This window comes from Pongo pygmaeus, chromosome 18 (assembly GCF_028885625.2).
Source record: "Pongo pygmaeus isolate AG05252 chromosome 18, NHGRI_mPonPyg2-v2.0_pri, whole genome shotgun sequence".
Classification (NCBI taxonomy): Eukaryota; Metazoa; Chordata; class Mammalia; order Primates; family Hominidae; genus Pongo; species Pongo pygmaeus.
In genome coordinates this window covers 72,966,751-72,984,476 of record NC_072391.2, presented here as the reverse complement: position 1 = coordinate 72,984,476, position 17,726 = coordinate 72,966,751, and the positions used below count along the sequence as shown (strand labels likewise).

General features: G+C 39.7%; 1 long non-coding RNA gene across 1 annotated transcript in view; it reads left to right on the top strand.

Moving 5' to 3' along the window:
- The window catches only part of LOC129015493 (uncharacterized), a 38,080-nt gene extending 33,765 nt beyond the window's left edge, over positions 1 to 4,315 (top strand). The window contains exon 4 of the long non-coding RNA XR_008494602.2: positions 3,749 to 4,315. This is a non-coding gene — a long non-coding RNA (uncharacterized LOC129015493). The remainder of the gene's footprint in view (positions 1 to 3,748) is intronic.
- The last annotated feature ends 13,411 nt before the right edge of the window (positions 4,316 to 17,726 follow it).

The window sequence follows — 17,726 nt, the reverse complement described above, 5'->3', positions numbered from 1 at the left end:
ACTCCTGCAGCTCATGCTCATTCTAATCTGCTGACTCACCTTGGAGTGAAGAAACACTCAGGCTTTAGCTCCTCCAGATACTGCTGGATCTTACGCCTCATCGAAGTGGGAGGCCTGGAGGCTATGAGCCTCACCTGAGTTCCATTTCATCCTTGAGAACTCCAGCCCTTCCTTGCAGGTTCTAATCTGTACTCACTCTCTCCTACTTCTTGTCCATCTTTCTTCTCATCCATCTTCTTCCATCTTTCTTCCTGACCAAGCTGACTGCAAGCTGCAGCAGCCAACACAGATGCAGTAACTGTGCATAAACTCTTTAATAAGATCCCTCCATTGTCTATAGTCAAATCCCCACAACAAATGTGACATTCTCCACCATTTGTTTCCTGCTGCCTATTTGTCCAGTACAACAACCACTATAAATTGTTTTAGTATCCTTATTTTATAGGTGATGAAACTGAGACTCGGAAGGCTAATTAACTCTATTAAGGTCCCTCATTTAGCAAGTGGCAGGCACAGAGTTTGAACAACATCTGCCTTCCTTTAAAATCACTCTCCTTCCACTGTGCTCACCTGCAGTGCTAGCGGCTTCAGAAGGTAAGGAGTAGAACTTTAAAAATTTCTTGACCCTGATCTATTGATAAATTACTCCACACTTTTTATTCTAATAATGGTGGTAAGTGAAAAAACACCCCTTCCAAGGAAGCATTTAATGATTTTTAGAGGTTGGAGGTACAAAACTAAAAGATAAAATGTACTTGCTCTTCAGTTACAAAATTAAGAAGAGTTTCAGTTCTCTACTTTCGATTACTGCATAATGCTTATGAGCCACTAACATTTGGTGGTAGCAGATGTCCTAGAAGTTTAGAAGGGACCTTAATCAGCCCATCAGCATTCAGTTTAATCAGGACTAGGAAAGAGTGATCAGGGATTGCATGGCTACTATTTGTGCCATGGCAATGCCCTGGCTCTCCTTTCCTGCCACTCACCACCAGAGGCAAAGCTGCTACGTCTTCCCTCCCTGAGTTATACTCAGAGTAAAAACAGCAGTCACATTTACAGTACACACAGTCCTGTGGCAATAGATCATGATAAAAACAAGTCTTTCTGATATTATTAAAAACAACATAATCACCAAGGCGTTGATGAAAATGTATCCAGTTCTACGGGTGAACAACCCTCCACATATGTACCTCTGTGTCTGCAATAGAGTATACGGTCCTGAGGTACAAGGATCAAATCTATGAATTTCTTTCCAAAAAGACTAGAATCATAGAATGTCAACACCAGAAGACATTTTTTTTTTCAGATCACCTAATGCATTCCCATTTCAAATGGATGAAGCCATTCTAAAACTCACCCAGTAGTCATGCATGCTCTTCTTGTACACTCGAAAATACCAGAGCATTGGCCAACTCAAAAGAGCCCACGTCATCCTCCAACAACTGAAAGCTAGGATGCATCTCCTGCTTTGAGCTTCTATAGAATGCCTGCTCATTGTTACAACCTAAGACTGTTAGGAGAATCATTTTGCATCACTCACAGTATGTCCCCTCCCCCAAGTATACACTATGCTTGATTTACAAGTTAATGCATGCTCTATTGTTATAATAATGGCAGTAATACTGAGACTGCTAAATACTAAGCATGTACTTTCTAAGCCAATTTTTTCCATCAGTAACATTTTTGTTAGATTGATTATTGGAAGGGTTATTAATGATTATTGCTTTTGCCATTTTTTTTCATTTTATACTATGGTCATGCTGTGGTTATAAGTTCAAAAAGGTAATAATTATTTTAGTAGTCATTTGAAAAGCCTCTTTTTCATGCTTTCCACAGAAAATTACTCATTTGAACAAAGTTTTGTTTTCAAACCTATAGTAAATGTAAGATATGTGTTTTTTTTATCTTATAAAAATAAGCTTGGTAATCAAGTCCACTTTAATATCACCATTTTATTGTCAGGGAATAGTATGAAATTTTAGAATAGAATAGTTTCAACAAAACATAGAAACCATTTTTATAGAAATTATCAAATTATTTCACATATTCTCCACAAATTTCTGTAAGTGCAAGATGGATTTTGATATGTTATTCCCCTTTTAAGAGTCGGAAAAACTGAGTCACAAACAGCTCTTACTAGTTTTGCAATCCCACAGCCATCTGCCAAAAGTAGAAGGGAGGATTTGAAATGACCAGTCTTCTGCTTTGTAACCAGAGCATAATCTCTCCGGGAATGCCTTATATTTTACCTCATCAGAGCCTGACTCCCGTAAGAGAAAACAGAAAGTGCAGATATGGACAATATAAATGACCCTCAGAAAAAAATTTCAGACATGGCCAATGTGTGTTAAAGCAGAGTGTATCAGAATTAAGAACTAATATATCCATTTAGTTTCTCAGCAACTGGATTATTATCTGTCTTCTGAATAAATCTGCTTTTAGGATGACTGTGCTCTGATTAGTTATAAGTAAAATATTTTTAATAAGAAAACTGAGAAGGGATTGTTTCTTTCAGATAAAAGAATGGAAAAGTCCTAATGGGGGAAAAAAAAACAGCTGGAAGTAATGGGAAGCAAAGTTTGAAAATTCAACTTTATATGGCAATTCTCTATGGGAAAAAATACAATTTAGTATAGGACTCAATAAATAGTTCTTTTAAATTACATTATTAAAATTAAGTTGTGCTCTGGGTTTTTAAAATCAAAGTGAATATACTGTGGCAATCAGTGATATAAGAAAAAAATAAATTAATGCTACTCAGAATATAGCGAATGTGATTGAGTTGGTGCCAATACCTGTTTATGGAAGGGAGTGTTATTCTGGTAAATGAAAGTTGCAAATTGTTTTAATAGGTTCATATACAATGAAAGAGGAATTGTAGTACAGTTTTTCTTCTGAATGCTCCAATTTGCACTATTCCAATAATTTCTGCTTTAATGACTGCATATTGATCTTCATTGTGTATTATCTTTCCTTAAATTCTCTATTTGTAAGTTGGAAGAAGGGTTCACTCACATGAAGACTAATCCAAATTCTGGTGAAACCACCTGATCTTCCATCAGCACACTATTTCATTTTCAAAATAATGCCTGTGGGTTTTTTGTGGATTTTTGTTTCGTTTTGTTTTTTTGCCTTGAATATTCAGGAGTTGGCTATCCAATACATTTATATTTATTTTCCTTGCTTTCCCTTCATATTTGATCTTTGTTTCTGCATGAGTCATTTCACAGCTAAGCAATTTCTCTACCTTCCACATGAGAAGAAGAAAGACAAAATAATGTAAACTATTCTAGTCATGTCAAAAGAGAAAAAATGAAAAAGGACTAAACTGTTACAATGTCAATGCCTGCTGGTCCCAGTTTCACCTATTACTTTCAGCGTTCCTCTGGGTATGAATAAGCCTTTGACCTGCAACTCTACCTCTACCCCACTAAAAGGTGGAGCTGATTCTGCCAAACCTATCTATATATGTGGTAATAAATGCACCAGCACCATGTCTGCGTGGTTGCCAATAGTCTTGCTTCCCCAATCCAAGAAATTGTTGGGTATGGCATGCTTACTGAGCATTTTCCCTTCACATTGACTCCTTCTAAAGAATGCAACTTGTTGATGGGGTTTTTTTTCTTGTAAATTTGTTTGAGTTCTTTGTAGATTCTGCATATTAGCACATGTACCCTAAACTTAAAGTATAATAAAAAAAAATGCAACTATTCTTTCTTTTTCTGATGATATTCTGTCTTCTCTACAGGGTCTAGGGTCCTCCTAGAACTTGCTGTCATGTGGATAGATTTCCAACAATGAACCTAGCCAGCTCCTCCTCCCGCGCTTGATGTCCCCCTCTCCCAGAGGCCAGTATGTGCACCTGTAACATCAGACACAATTTCAAAGAAGACATAACCTTGGGAACTCTGAACCATCCATTGATGATGAATATTTTCACCACCTAAAGATCCCCACAAAGCAGCCCCATGCAATGACATAGTTGGCTAGGAAACTGCTTTCTTCAGCCATTTCCTTATGGACAATGTTGTGGTCACTTAGCCACTTTATTGGAAGCCAACTTGGCCTTTGCTTGTTCTACTAACTACCCCCTGCACTTGCCCGCTTCTCTCTCCACCCCTCACCAGCCAACATTCAAAGTCCTACACCATCTTATGTATTTTAGGTAAATTTAATCTCACTTTTTGTTTACCATTTCTTACTCCAGATATCAAAATTTGTCAGCAACTACGGTAACTGATGTTAAGTTTCTCTAGAGTAAATTTCTTTTTAGCAAGGTTGATAGAATATTCAATAAAACTGGACATAACCTATCAAGCCAGCCTCCCTGTGGTTACATGAAAGCTTTGATGAATGTGAAGAAGGTCTGGAGGAAGAACCAAATAACCAAAAGAGTTGGCTGAGCATTGATGTTTTACTTGGCCATGTGCTAAGGAACTTGTGGATACTAAAAAAAAAAAAAAAAAAAAAAACTAAAAATGTACAAGATCACGCTGTCTTAATCATTGCTGCATCCCTTGTCTTATCAAGTAGATTGCCATAGTGGGTTTCTATAAACATTAGTTGAGTAAATTACTGAATGGATGAGTAGAGGATTGTGGGGAAAATAAAGAGAGATCAGATTGTTAATGTGTCTGTGTAGAAAGAGGTAGACATAGGAGACTCCATTTTGTTCTGTACTAAGAAAAATCTTCTGCCTTGAGATGCTGTTAATCTGTAACCCTACCCCCAACTCTGTGCTCCCTGAAACATGTGCTGTGTCAACTCAGGGTTAAATGGATTAAGGGCTGTGAAGGGTGTGGCTTGTTAAACAAATGCTTGAAGGCAGCATGCTTGTTAAGAGTCATCACCACTCCCTAATCTCAAACCACTCCCTAATCTCAAACCACTCCCTAATCTCAAGTACCCAGAGACACAAAACACTGCGGAAGGCCGCAGGGACCTCTGCCTAGGAAAGCCAGGTATTGTCCAAGGTTTCTCCCCATTTGATAGTCTGAAATATGGCCTTGTGGGAAGGGAAAGACCTGACCATCCCCCAGCCCATCACCCATAAAGGGTCTGTACTGAGGACGATTAGTAAAAGAGTAAGGAATGCCTCTTTGCAGTTGAGATAAGAGGAAGGCTTCTGTCTGCTGCTCGTCCCTGGGCAATGGAATGCCTCAGTGTAAAGCTGTAAAGCTGATTGTATATTCCATCTACTGAGATAGGGGAAAACCGCCTTAGGGCTGGAGGTGAGACATGCTGGCAGCAATACTGCTCCTTAAGGCATTGAGATGTTTATGTATATGCACATCAAAAGCACAGTACTTTTTTCTTTACCTTGTTTATGATGCAGAGACATTTGTTCAAGTGTTTACCTTCTGACCTTCTCTCCACTATTATCCTATTATCCTGCCACACCCGATAATGATCAATAAATACTAAGAGAACCCAGAGGCCCGTGCTGGCGTGGATCCTCCGTATGCTGAACTCGGTCCCCTGGGCCCACTTTTCTTTCTCTATACTTTGTCTCTGTGTCTCTTTCTTTTCCAAGTCTCTCGTTCCACCTAACGAGAAACGCCCACAGGTGTGGAGGGGCAAACCACCCCTTCAAGGATCTTGCACCTGAATTCAATATCAAAATTAACTGAATAAATATCAGTTATGGAGGCCGGGCACGGTGGCTCACGCCTGTAATCCCAACACTTTGGGAAGCCGAGGTGGGCGGATCACGAGGTCAGAAGATCGAGACCATCCTGGCTAACACAGTGAAACCCCGTCTCTACTAAAAATACAAAAAAAAATTAGCCAGGCGTGGTGGCGGGCACCTGTAGTCCCAGCTCCTCTGGAGGCTGAGGCAGGAGAATGGCGTGAACCCGGGAGGCCAAGCTTGCAATGAGCCGAGATCGCACCACTGCACTCCAGCCTGGGCAACAGAGCGAGACTCCATTTCAAAAAAAAAAAAAATCAGTTATGGGAGAACAGTGCCAAAAAAAAAAAATGAGGTTCTGGCTACAACAGTACTATAAAAGTTAAAGGTAAAAAGAGAATCGAATGTAGTGGAGAAATTGAAGACTACCTAGAGAATTTAGAATTAATTTGACCTTAAATTTTGTACAAAGTTTAGCATCAGGCATTCCTGGCACATGAAACAGAATACGTGGATACCTGTAGGTGCATAAGTGTATGGACCAATAAGGAAGATTGGTTTATAGGAGGGGAGAATGTGTTGGAAATACAGTTAGATGGATGGATTGGGGCTAAACATAAAGATTGTTAAAACTCAGGCTGAAAAGGACTCGGAAAAGCATTGAACAAGTTTGAATCTGGTCAAGCAGTATGCTTTCTCTATGTATCAAGACATTAGCTTCCTCTCCATCTCACTAATTCCATTTTCCAAGAGATGCATATTTATTTCTTAGGCTCTGTGTTACACATAAGACCCCAGGATAGGCAGGAGAGTAAAGGCATAATTCTTATCCTCAAGAGTTCATGGTAAACAGGGAAGAAAGACACAATCAAGTATAAGACAAAGTAAAATGGGCTGTCACGGTGTCAGATGCTGGTTCCCCCCAAGTATCACCAAAGCATGCGTTGATAAAACAAAGCTGAGTTACTGCTTGCCATGGTAAGGGAGGACAGTAGGTCAACAGAGCCTTAGTAATATCCCAGATAGGATAGAGCAAAGTCAAGATTTTTTTTTTTTTTTCGAGATGGAGTTTAGCTCTTGTTGTCCAGGCTGGGGTGCAGTGGCGTGATCTCGGCTCACTGCAACGTCTGACTCCTGGGTTCAAGCAATTCTCCTGCCTCAGCCTCTCAAGTAGCTGCGATTACAGGCATGCACCACCAGACCCAGCTATTTTTTTAATATTCATTTAGTAGAGACAGGGTGTCACCATGTTGGTCAGGCTGGTCTCAAACTCCTGACCTCAGATGATCCACCCTCCTCGGCCTCCCAAAGTGCTGGGATTACAGGTGTGAGCCACCACGCCCAGCCAAGATCTTCAACAAGACTTTTAATTCTGTTTTAAAGCAAGTCTTTCAATATAGAGGCCTGATTAGAACTGAGTAAGGATTGTACTTTAGGATTGGTGAACACAGTAGTGCAAGATTTTTGAAGCAAAGGGTTCAAAGAGTCCTTTGTAAACTGTTCACTGATGCACTCTATTAAGTTGATAGGACTCTCTCTAAATCCTTGGAATAAAAAATAAAATTATTTACAACTTGTATCTTCCTCAAAAAGAGTCTCATGAAATAGTAAAGTGGTGTTGAAGACAATGAGGGAGAAAATATTTGCAAACTATTCATCTGACAAAGGATTAGTAACCAGAATATCAAACAACTCTATAGGGGAAAAAAATCTAATAATCCCATTTAAAAATGGGCAAGGATCCAAATAGACATTTCACAAAAGAAGACATATGAATGGCAAACAGGCATATGAAAAAGTGTTCAACATCATTGATCAGGAGAGAAATGCAAATCAAAATACAGTAAGATATTATCTCACCCCAGTTAAAATGGCTTTTATCCAAAAGACAGGCAATAATGAATGCTGGTGAGGTGGGGAGAAAAGGGAACCCTTGTACACTGTTGGTAGGAATGTAAATTAGTACAACTACTATGGAGAACAATTTAGAGGTTCCTGAAAAAAACTTAAAATAGAACTACCATATGATCCAGCAATCCTACTACTGGTTATTTATCCAAAGGAAATGAAATCAGCATGTCAAAGGATATCTGCACTCTCGTGTTTATGGCAGCGTTATTCACAACAGCTAAGACCTGGAAGCAACCTAAGTGTCCATCAACAGATGAATGGATAAAGAATATGTGGCACATACATGCAATGGAGTACTATTCTGCCATAAAAAAAAGAATGAGGTCCTGTCATTTGCAACAACATGGATGGAACTGGAGGGCACTATGTTAAGTGAAATAAGCCAGGCACAGAAAGACAAACTTCGCATGTTCTCACTCACTTTTGGAAACTAAAAATTAAAACAATTAAACTCATAGAGATAGAGAGGAAAATGATGGTTACTAGAGGCTGGGAAGGGTAGTGGGGGACGGGGGGAAGTGGGGATGGTTAATGGGTACAAAAATGCAGAATGAATAAGATCTGGTATTTGATAACGCAACAGGGTGACTACATTCAACAACAATTTATTGTACATTTTGAAATAACAAAAAGAGTGTAATCGAAATGTTTGTAACACAAAGAAATGATAAATGCTTGAGGTGATGGATACCCCATTTACCTTGATGTGATTATTACACATTGTATCCCTATATCAAAATGCCTCATGTACCCCATAAATATATACACCTACTATGTACCCACAAAAAATAAAAACAGCACGTGCCTGTAGTCCCAGCTACTCAGGAGGCTGAGGCTGCAGAATCATTTGAACCTGGGAGACAGAGGTTGCAGTGAGCTGAGATCATGCCACTACCCTCCAGCCTGGGCGGCAGGGCAAGATTCCATCTCAAAAAAATAAATAAATCATTTTAAAAAAGGAAAAGAAAGAAAAGTTGTGTTGAAGACAATGAAATAATCAAGTCACATGAATGTAGACCATATACTATATCGATGGCTTTGATTCTGAATAGAGAAACTTGCATGCAAAGAGCACAGGAAGCAGAAGCGAACAGAAAAGGGCCTAGATCCACGAGGTGGAATCTAAGAAGGTTTCAAAAAGGTGGCCTGTGTGCCAATACCTTATTTCACACTGCTTGCTTGTATCAAAACATCTCATGTACCCCATAAATATGCACACCTACTATATACCCACAAAAATAAATAAATTTTTTTAAAAATCTGAAATGAGCGTGAATTTGCCTGGTGTACAAAAGTAAGAAAAATTTCAAGGCAGAATGGTGTGAAAGCAAAGGCTGAAAGAATGCATGTGATCTGAGGGACTGTAAGTGGTTTCTATAAGCACAAGACTTTCCCTGCAGTTCTAAAATAGAAACGGATGTACCTCTACTGTATCACTTGTAATGATTCACGGTATATTGTTAGAAATGAACTTTTTGTGTAAGTTAAGGACAATTTTTAAAATTATTCCTGAAACCACTTTTGTGTTTTCAGATTAGCTTGAAAACATGTATGATTTGGGGGTAAGGGCAAACTTAAAAGCCAGAGTTGAGACCACTTAGATCTCCCTCTGCATGTGAGGGAGTTTTTGACAAACAAACTTGGAAATAAATCCCGATGGAGTATGATTGCTGTGCTGTATAATAAAAGAGATTGCCTCGAAGGAGATGTAATCAGAAAATAAATTTAAAAGCAAAAGCCTGATTTGATGCAAGAACATCAGGAAACCAATCAGCGTGGGATTCTCTTAGTAGCCATCACCAAAACCCTGCATTCCTCATTCCTTTGGTGCCCTTGTCTGATAACACTCAGGGCACCCCCAGCTGGCTCTTCCATGAGCTGATCAAACCCAGTTCCAACAGCCAGTGATGAGCACAGCTCAGATTCGACAAACTGCAAGCCTGCTCACCCCACACCTGAGAGCCTAGACAGATTCCAAACAACCAGCTAATTAAACCTGGAGCACCAAGCTATCATCATTCGAGATTCATGGGCATCCAACAAGCAGAAGAACTAGCAACACGGCATTCGGCAACAGCTGTCACCTGCTATAATGTTCTTTAATTATCTTAAAATCTGTAAGAACTGACAAATGGGTGACAAAATGCAATTTTCTGTGTCAGGAAGCGAGAGACAAGCCTGCGTTACTTTGATGAGAGGAAATACTGTAAAATCATCTCTCTCAGCTCTTCTTATTGGGGTTGGGGGGGACTGTTGTCACTCAATTCTAGTCTATAAACACTCTCATTACAGGACTCCTGGAGGGAAATATTTCCTTCTTTGTAAAGATTGAGTAGGAGAGGTTAGAATGTGCACTGGGCTGTGCCAAGCCTGTCCCCATAGCCTCGGTACTTCTTCCAAAGTCAGCCCCAGCTCCAGCCCTAGCCCCAGTTTCACCACGCTATGTATGTCCCCCCGCCCCAAGATGCATTCCTGGGGTGGGCCATTAGCAAAGACCCTCCACGTTCCCAGGAATCATGTCATGCCTCTTGCCATCGATTTCTCCAGGTCCCTGTCCAAATTGTGGCCTGATTCCTCTAGGCTGCAGTGATGTTTATGACCTCCATAAGGATTTCCATTAGTCCCTAATTTCTGTCGGTCATGACACTCTACCAAATGTGCATGATAGAATCCTTTGTTCCTTTGGGGCAAGTTTACGTCTATCATTTGCACAGTTTTGCCAGCTTTTATGGGTCAAAAATATTCACTAGAACACAAAATAAATTGCAGAAAGAAAGGTCACTGTGTAGTAAATAGCTCTTAACAACATCAGCTAGAAAATCACATCCTCTGTACAGAGCAGTAGAGCACTCATAAGCCAAGAGCATTGCACCACTCACGGTCCCAGAACATAGAACAGAGAAAAATATGGGCTAGCTCACATTGGCTGCGAGCACAGGGATAGCCCTTAGAGTATGAGGAAAACATATATGAACAGTGTGCTACAACAGATCATTATATACAATGAAAACATGTGTGTGTGTGTGTGTGTGTGTGCGAGCGAGAGAGAGAAGCAGAGAGAGAGTTTGGTTTTGAAGGTTCGGGGTTTTTTTGTTTTGTTTTTTGTTTTTTGTCTTTTGAGAGAGAAATGGCATAATAAGTCAGCATGCTAGTGTCTGCTACCAGAGTGCTGACAGTCTAAAGGGATCACTAATAATTCTTAAGACATGGCAATATTTGTTCTTAAAAGGCGCATGACAGTATTAATGCACGTAACTGACGGCAAGCCACGGTTACGTTTTTGAACCATCTTAACAGAATTTTATGTGAAGATTTAAATTAGAGTGACAATAGGTGCTCAGTGGACCTTTCTGCCCACTAATTATAGTAAAACCATTTAAAATTTGTATGTAAAGTCATTTTGTGCAATTAATGCATTAGTTTAATGTATATTAATAGTTAAATTGATCTGTTTTTGTGATCTTGAAGGTTTAAGCTCTCTTGAGGACAAGGGCGGCTATGAAATTATCAGTGACTGCAGTAATTGCTGAGCTATTCTTTCTAAAATACAAATTTCAACTGCCAAGCCAGTGATTGCTAACCTTTGCTGGAGATCCTGGTTCATACTCATGACTGTCTCATTCTCATACATTCGTTTCTTTTCTATCCAAATGTGCATCCCAATTCTCCACCACCATCTTCCAGACGAGCCATAGTTTTTCACATTTGAGCATTTTCTTGAACTTCCCAAGTTCTGTCAGATACTTCTCTCTTATTCTTTAATCCCTGGGCAAATATTAGACCCAAGATCACACGGATAAAACCCCTTACACACTTTATACCCTCAGTAAACGTCAAGGCTCTTATCTCTCTCCATTGATGGCTACTGCAATGGATGCCTCGTTGGACTCCTAGAGCACATATAACCCATATAAAATGGAGAACTTCACCCTGTGACATTGTAGATGACTATTTAGTTATTTCAAGTTTTTTTAATCCTCTCATATAAGATTATAAATTTCTTGGGGGTATTAGTATCTTCATCTGTGAAAGGAGAGAGTTGTCTTACAGGTCTCTAGGTTCTTACTTTAAAGTCCTGATGATCTGTCTGGTCACTGTGTCTGTGAACCCCAAATCACTCAGCACAAAGATGAGTACATCTTAGCTCAGTAACTCCATAAAGAGTTAAGAGAAGTGATAAACCACAATTTTATCAAGATTAGGTTTAAAGTGGACCTTCTCTGTGTGCATTGGTGTACAGAATACCATTCATTAAGATTTTCTCCTTACTGGTTTAGAGCTAAGAAAATCCATAGGAGTGAGTGAGTGTGGGTGTGTGTGTGGGTGTAAAACTGAGAGTCAGTGAGGGGGCCAGAAAGCCTGAGAGGTACTATCTTTTCAAATGCTTCCAGAGTTTCTGCTGCCCTCACTAAAGAAAACTGACTCAAGGCAGAAGTCCTTGTTCTTCTCCTTTCCTCATCCTCAAAGCTGAGTGACCGTGAAACCAATAAGACTTAACTTTCAAGGTCTCTTATTTGAGACAGCTCTAGCAATATGTCCACATGGTCCAATGTTTTACAATTTGCAGACATATTTTATTTATAATTGAAGAGACTGCTCTCTCTTTTCACTCTGATTTTTCCTCCTTGTACTTCCCATCGCTAAAGTGGTAGCAGAGTGACCATGGACAATTTGAAGTCTGGGTTAAATGATATAAGGTGGTAATAGATGATCATACATCCTGCCTTTGCTTTAGTGGAATATTTGTGTGGTTTATCATCACCTAAATAAAATTAAGCTATTGCTTGTCCAATAATTGGCAAAGCTAGGATTAAAGCCCAGGTCTGTGTGATTCCAATGCTGGCATATCATATCATCTGCTGCCCATCATATTCTTCGTGATCCGTCAACAGGTCTGTGATTACAGGCATGAGCCACCGTGCCTTGCCCTGATACGATGCTCAGGGCTAGGCACGGTGGCTCATGCCTGTAATCCCAGCACTTTGGGAGGCCAAGGTGGACAGATCGCTTGAGCTCAGGAGTTCAAGACCAGCCTGGGCTGGTCTTTATAAAAACTCTTTCTCTACAAAAAAAATACAAAAATTAGCCAGGCATGGTGGTGTGCATCTGTAGTCCCAGCTACCTGGGGGACTGAAGTGGGAGGATTGCTTGAGCCTGGTAGGTTGAGGCTGCAGTGAGCTGTGTTCACACCACTGCACTCCAGCATGGGTGACAAAGTGAGACCCTGCCTCAAAAAAAAAAAAGAAAGAAAAGAAAAGAAAAAGAAAAAAAGATAAAATGCTCTATGCTCAGCTACTTGGCAGCCATTGGCACTTCTCCCCAGCTCTGAACCTGGTCCCAACATACTTTTTCTAGACTTCAGTACCCACCACTTTCCTACCTGTACAAACAATTCTGTCCAAATTGGACTTCTTTTTTTTTTTTTTTTTGAGACGGAGTCTCTCTCTGTCGCCCAGGCTGGAGTGCAGTGGTGCGATCTCGGCTCACTGCAAGCTCCGCCTCCCGGGTTCATGCCATTCTCCTGCCTCAGCCTCCCGAGTAGCTGGGACTACAGGCGCCTGCCACCATGTCCGGCTAATTTTTTTGTATTTTTAGTAGAGACGGGGTTTCACTATGTTAGCCAGGATGGTCTCGATCTCCTGACCTCGTGATCCGCCTGCCTCGGCCTCCCAAAGTGCTGGGATTACAGGCTTGAGCCACCGCGCCCGGCCCCAAATTGGACTTCTTGCATTTTCCAGGTTATGGTTTTGTTCATGCTCTTTCCTCTGGCTAAAATGATCTTACTGAATCACATTTATGTAAGCTCTTATTAATTTCTTGCTAAATAAACATAAAGCACTATCAATGAAGATAATATATGACTCATGATATGTCACTACAGCAAGGTCATCAGTGAAATGGTTGTTAATGTTTGTTGTCGAATCAATTAAAGAGTTGGCCACTTAAAAAAAGCATAGAAACAAAGATCAACCAAGCAGTACTGAACACCTTAAGCACGCAGATTTTGCTCTCTAAATGTAAGCAAACATCAACTTTTTATTTAAAAATTAAAGCATTTTGGAAAAAATGGCTGATTACAGGTCTAGAGCAGGAAATACACAAAACTAGATGATCGGCCAGTGGCAGTGGCTCACTCCTGTAATGCAATTAGTAAAAAAATGCAATTAGTAAAACTCAAAGTAGTGTAAATTCTACAGGGCAACTAGTCTGGTTTTTCAATAAATAAATTAAAACAAAAAAATGAAAAAGGTAAAATCTATAGATTCAAAGAGACTTAGAAAACATATCCACCAAGGACAATAAGTTTAGGTACTTATTATCCCAAATGTAGATGCGCACACACACACACACACACACACACACACACACACTCCCCCGACAGGCACAGAGGGAGACAGAAAGAAGGAGGAGGAAAAAAAAGACATGAAAATTTATACACGAACTAGGTATTTAATTATATTGATTATTGTTAATAATTTAATCAGAATAGTGAAATTATTTTTGTATTATGTAGATGTACACTGAAATATTCATGGATGAAATGATATATTTTACATAAAATTCATCCAGTAGGGAGTGGTGTGGGACATAGATGGGTTTATTTATGAAACAACATGAATCCAAGTGGTGAATATGTGATTAATCATTAAGCTATTCACTCTATCTTTACATATGTTTGAAATTTTCCATAATAAAAAAAATTTAAATAAACAAAAACTAAAATACATGCTTGTGATCCAGAACCACAGACTATTTTTTATTCCAAAAGGCTGAGTAGATTCTGTTTAGAACTGAACATGATATATAGAAAATGCAGCCTTTTGAACAACCTAATTAATTCACTTGCTCCACCTGTGAAAAAAGGGAAAAAGATAAGAGACTTCTGGCTTTCCCTGGTAGTTCCTAAGTGGTCTTACAGGCTAGGTGTTCAAGAGTCCACGGCTGTAGCAGTATTATTAGCGCCTCACCTTTCGAGATGTTCCTGCTGGCTTCCCGCGGCCTGAACCTACAACACGGTACCCGTGGGCCTCTCTGTCTGCACAAGTGCATGACAGGCTGGGAGAGCTGAGGAAATCACCGCCCAAGGAATAATCCTTACAAATGACTGCCAGGAGTTGTTGCCCACATCCCACAGCTTCATAACCCATCCACTAGTAAATTCCGAGATCTGTGCTTTGCACTGCTTTGCAGAGCTTCCCCATGGGGTAACGCCCCAGCAGCCAACTGCGGGCACTGGCCTAAAAGCTCCCCCTCTATCTGGCTGCCTTGCATCATTCCTGTATTCCTTGTATCAGCCCTTCCCTGTGTTATTTCACCCGTGTCCCTTGTGCTTCCCAACTCTTTGGCTCAGAGTTTGCTTCTGGGAGAACCCAAGCGAAGATAGAAAGATGAATACAAGCAGAAGTGTATGAGAAAAGCAGACCGTTTTCTCTACTATATTCAGCATGAAGGGATTTCTCCCCACACCAACCAATTCTCCAGCTCTTTGGACACCAAAGTGGGTGTCCTACAATTCAATCATGACGCTAACTACCTGGGGTTAGTGCACCCCCCACAGGACAAGGGCTCGGTCCCACAAGACTGCCTTCCACTTCGAATGCCACTTGCAAGTAGTGGGTCCCCGATTACCCACACTCCTGTTCAGCTTGGCTACAAATTGGGGGTTCACATGGCTCCTTCCTCAGGTTTCATAGTTTGCTGATGGCTCACAGAATTCAGGGAAACACTTAGGTTTACTGGTTTATTATACAGGATACGATCAAGGATACAGATGAAGAGGGTTATAGGGAAAGGTCTGGAAGGGTCTCAAGTGCAGGAGCTTCTGTCCCCATGGAGTTGGGGTGCACCATCCTCCCAATACCTGGATGTGTTCAGCAACCCAGAAGCACCAAGAGCTCAGTACTTTAGAGATTATTATGGAGGCTTAATCATGTAATCATGATCCATTGTTAACCCAATCTTCTTTCCCCAAGAGAAGTTGGGATGAGGCTGAAAGTTTCAAACTTCTGTATCTTGTGTTTCTGATGACGATTAAAATAAAAAATGAAAAAGGTAAAATCTATAGATTCAAAGAGACTTAGAAAACATATCAACCAAGGACAATATGTGGGCAGTTTAGGTACTTATTATCCCAAATGTAGACACACAAACACACACACACACACAAACACACACACAAGCACAAAGAGAGAGGGAGAGAGCTCTCTCTCTCCATTCAGGAGCCCACCAAAAGTTGGTTCATTAGAACAAAAGATGCTGCTATTGCCCAGGAAATACCAAGAGATTTAGGATTTCTGTTAGGAACAACGGTTGGAGACCAAGTATTGAAAAAAAGATCATCCTGGCACCCCATCTACTCAGGAAATTACAAAAGTTTTAGAAGCTCTGTTCCAGGAACTGGAGCAGAGATGACCAAATAAATATTGCTTATGATATCACAAGTCCCATATCTTTCCTTAAAGGAAAATTTAATGACAAAAAATAAGAATATACTAACAGATACTATTTACCATGTACTATGCACTATACATATCTCACTTGATATTCACAGTTACTCTATTTTATAGATGAACAGAGTGATATGATAAACCTGACCAAGGTCAAACAGCTAATAAACGATGGACTTAATAATAATATTATTACTATTTTGTTATTTAAATGATGTTGATAGCTGCTTCTTGAAGGAATGTGGGTAGTGTGTGTGTATGTTTGTATGCGCTATAACAGCTCACTTGGCAAAATAAAATGTGTACTGTAATACAATTCCTTCCCATAAAAAAGATGTAAAAATGACTAGGAAAAACTACTTTAACCACGTCTTCTGAAAAGGAATACAAGCAGATGAATGGTTCTACTCTTTTTATCCAAATCCCCTTCCTATCCCTCCCCTGCCCAATAAAAATGATGCTAATTTTTTCTTCTGGAAAAAAATATATTTTGAGAACAGAATTGAAAGGAAATGTACTCCAATAGGATAATTGCATCACTCCAGTCTTCCTTCCGACAGAGAAGAAAGCCTCCTGAAATTACACAGCTCAAGATCTGAAAACTCAAATCACCAAATCACCAGAGTGGATGCTGAACCTCAACATGCAGTTAGCTCTGAGATCTGCAAGAAGTATTGCCAGCTGTCAGTCGAAGGACATCTCCTTTACATAGATATACCAAGAATGCAAATTGTCAATGATACTTGTGGCAATTATTTTGCAGCATATACCAGAAAAGGTAAATGCTATTCTGGATGCTGCCTGATCCTGGGACATTTCAATCTTAGACAGCCCTGATCTAAAATGATTCATTCTTAGATGCAGTTGTTCTCCACTTTAAGAAAACCCCAGAGGAACACTCATGTGAGTGGGTTTTTATACAGTCATGTGCCACATAACAGCATTTCAGTCAAAAACAGACCGCATATACCGCAGTGGTCCCATAAGATTAAAATGGAGCTGAAAAATTCCTGTGGCCTAGTGATTTGCGTTATAACTTCCGACATTATTCAGTAAGTAGCATGCTGTATAGGTTTGTAGCCTAGGAGCAATAGGCTATACCACATAACCTAGGTGTGTAATAGGCTACACCATCTAGGTTTGTATAAATACTATATACACTCTTTGATGTTCACACAACAACAAAATCATCTAAGGACACATTTCCCAGAACATATCCCCATCATTAAATTACAGGACTGAATCTGTAAAACTTATCAGATAGTGGATGGTAATGCCTATCAAAATATATGAAGATCATTATGTTAAGTGAAATAAACCAGGCACAGAAAAACAAACAGCACATGTTCTTACTTATTTGTGGGATCTAAAAATCAAAACAATTGAACTCATGAACATAGAGAGTAGAAGGATGGTTACCAGAGGCTGGGAAGGGAAGAGGAAAGAATGGGGAAGAGGTGGGAATGGTTAATGAGTACAAAAAAAATTGAATGAATAAGACCTACTACTTGATAGAACAATAGGGTGACCATAGTCTATAATAACTTAATTGTACATTTTTTAATAACTAAAAGAGTATAATTGGATTGCTTGTAACACAAAGCATAAATATTTGAAGGGATGGATACCCCATTCTCTATGATGTGATTATTATGTATTGCATGCCTGTATCAAAACATCTCACGTATCCCATAAATATATATACCCACTATATATCCACAAAAAATTAAAAATTAAAA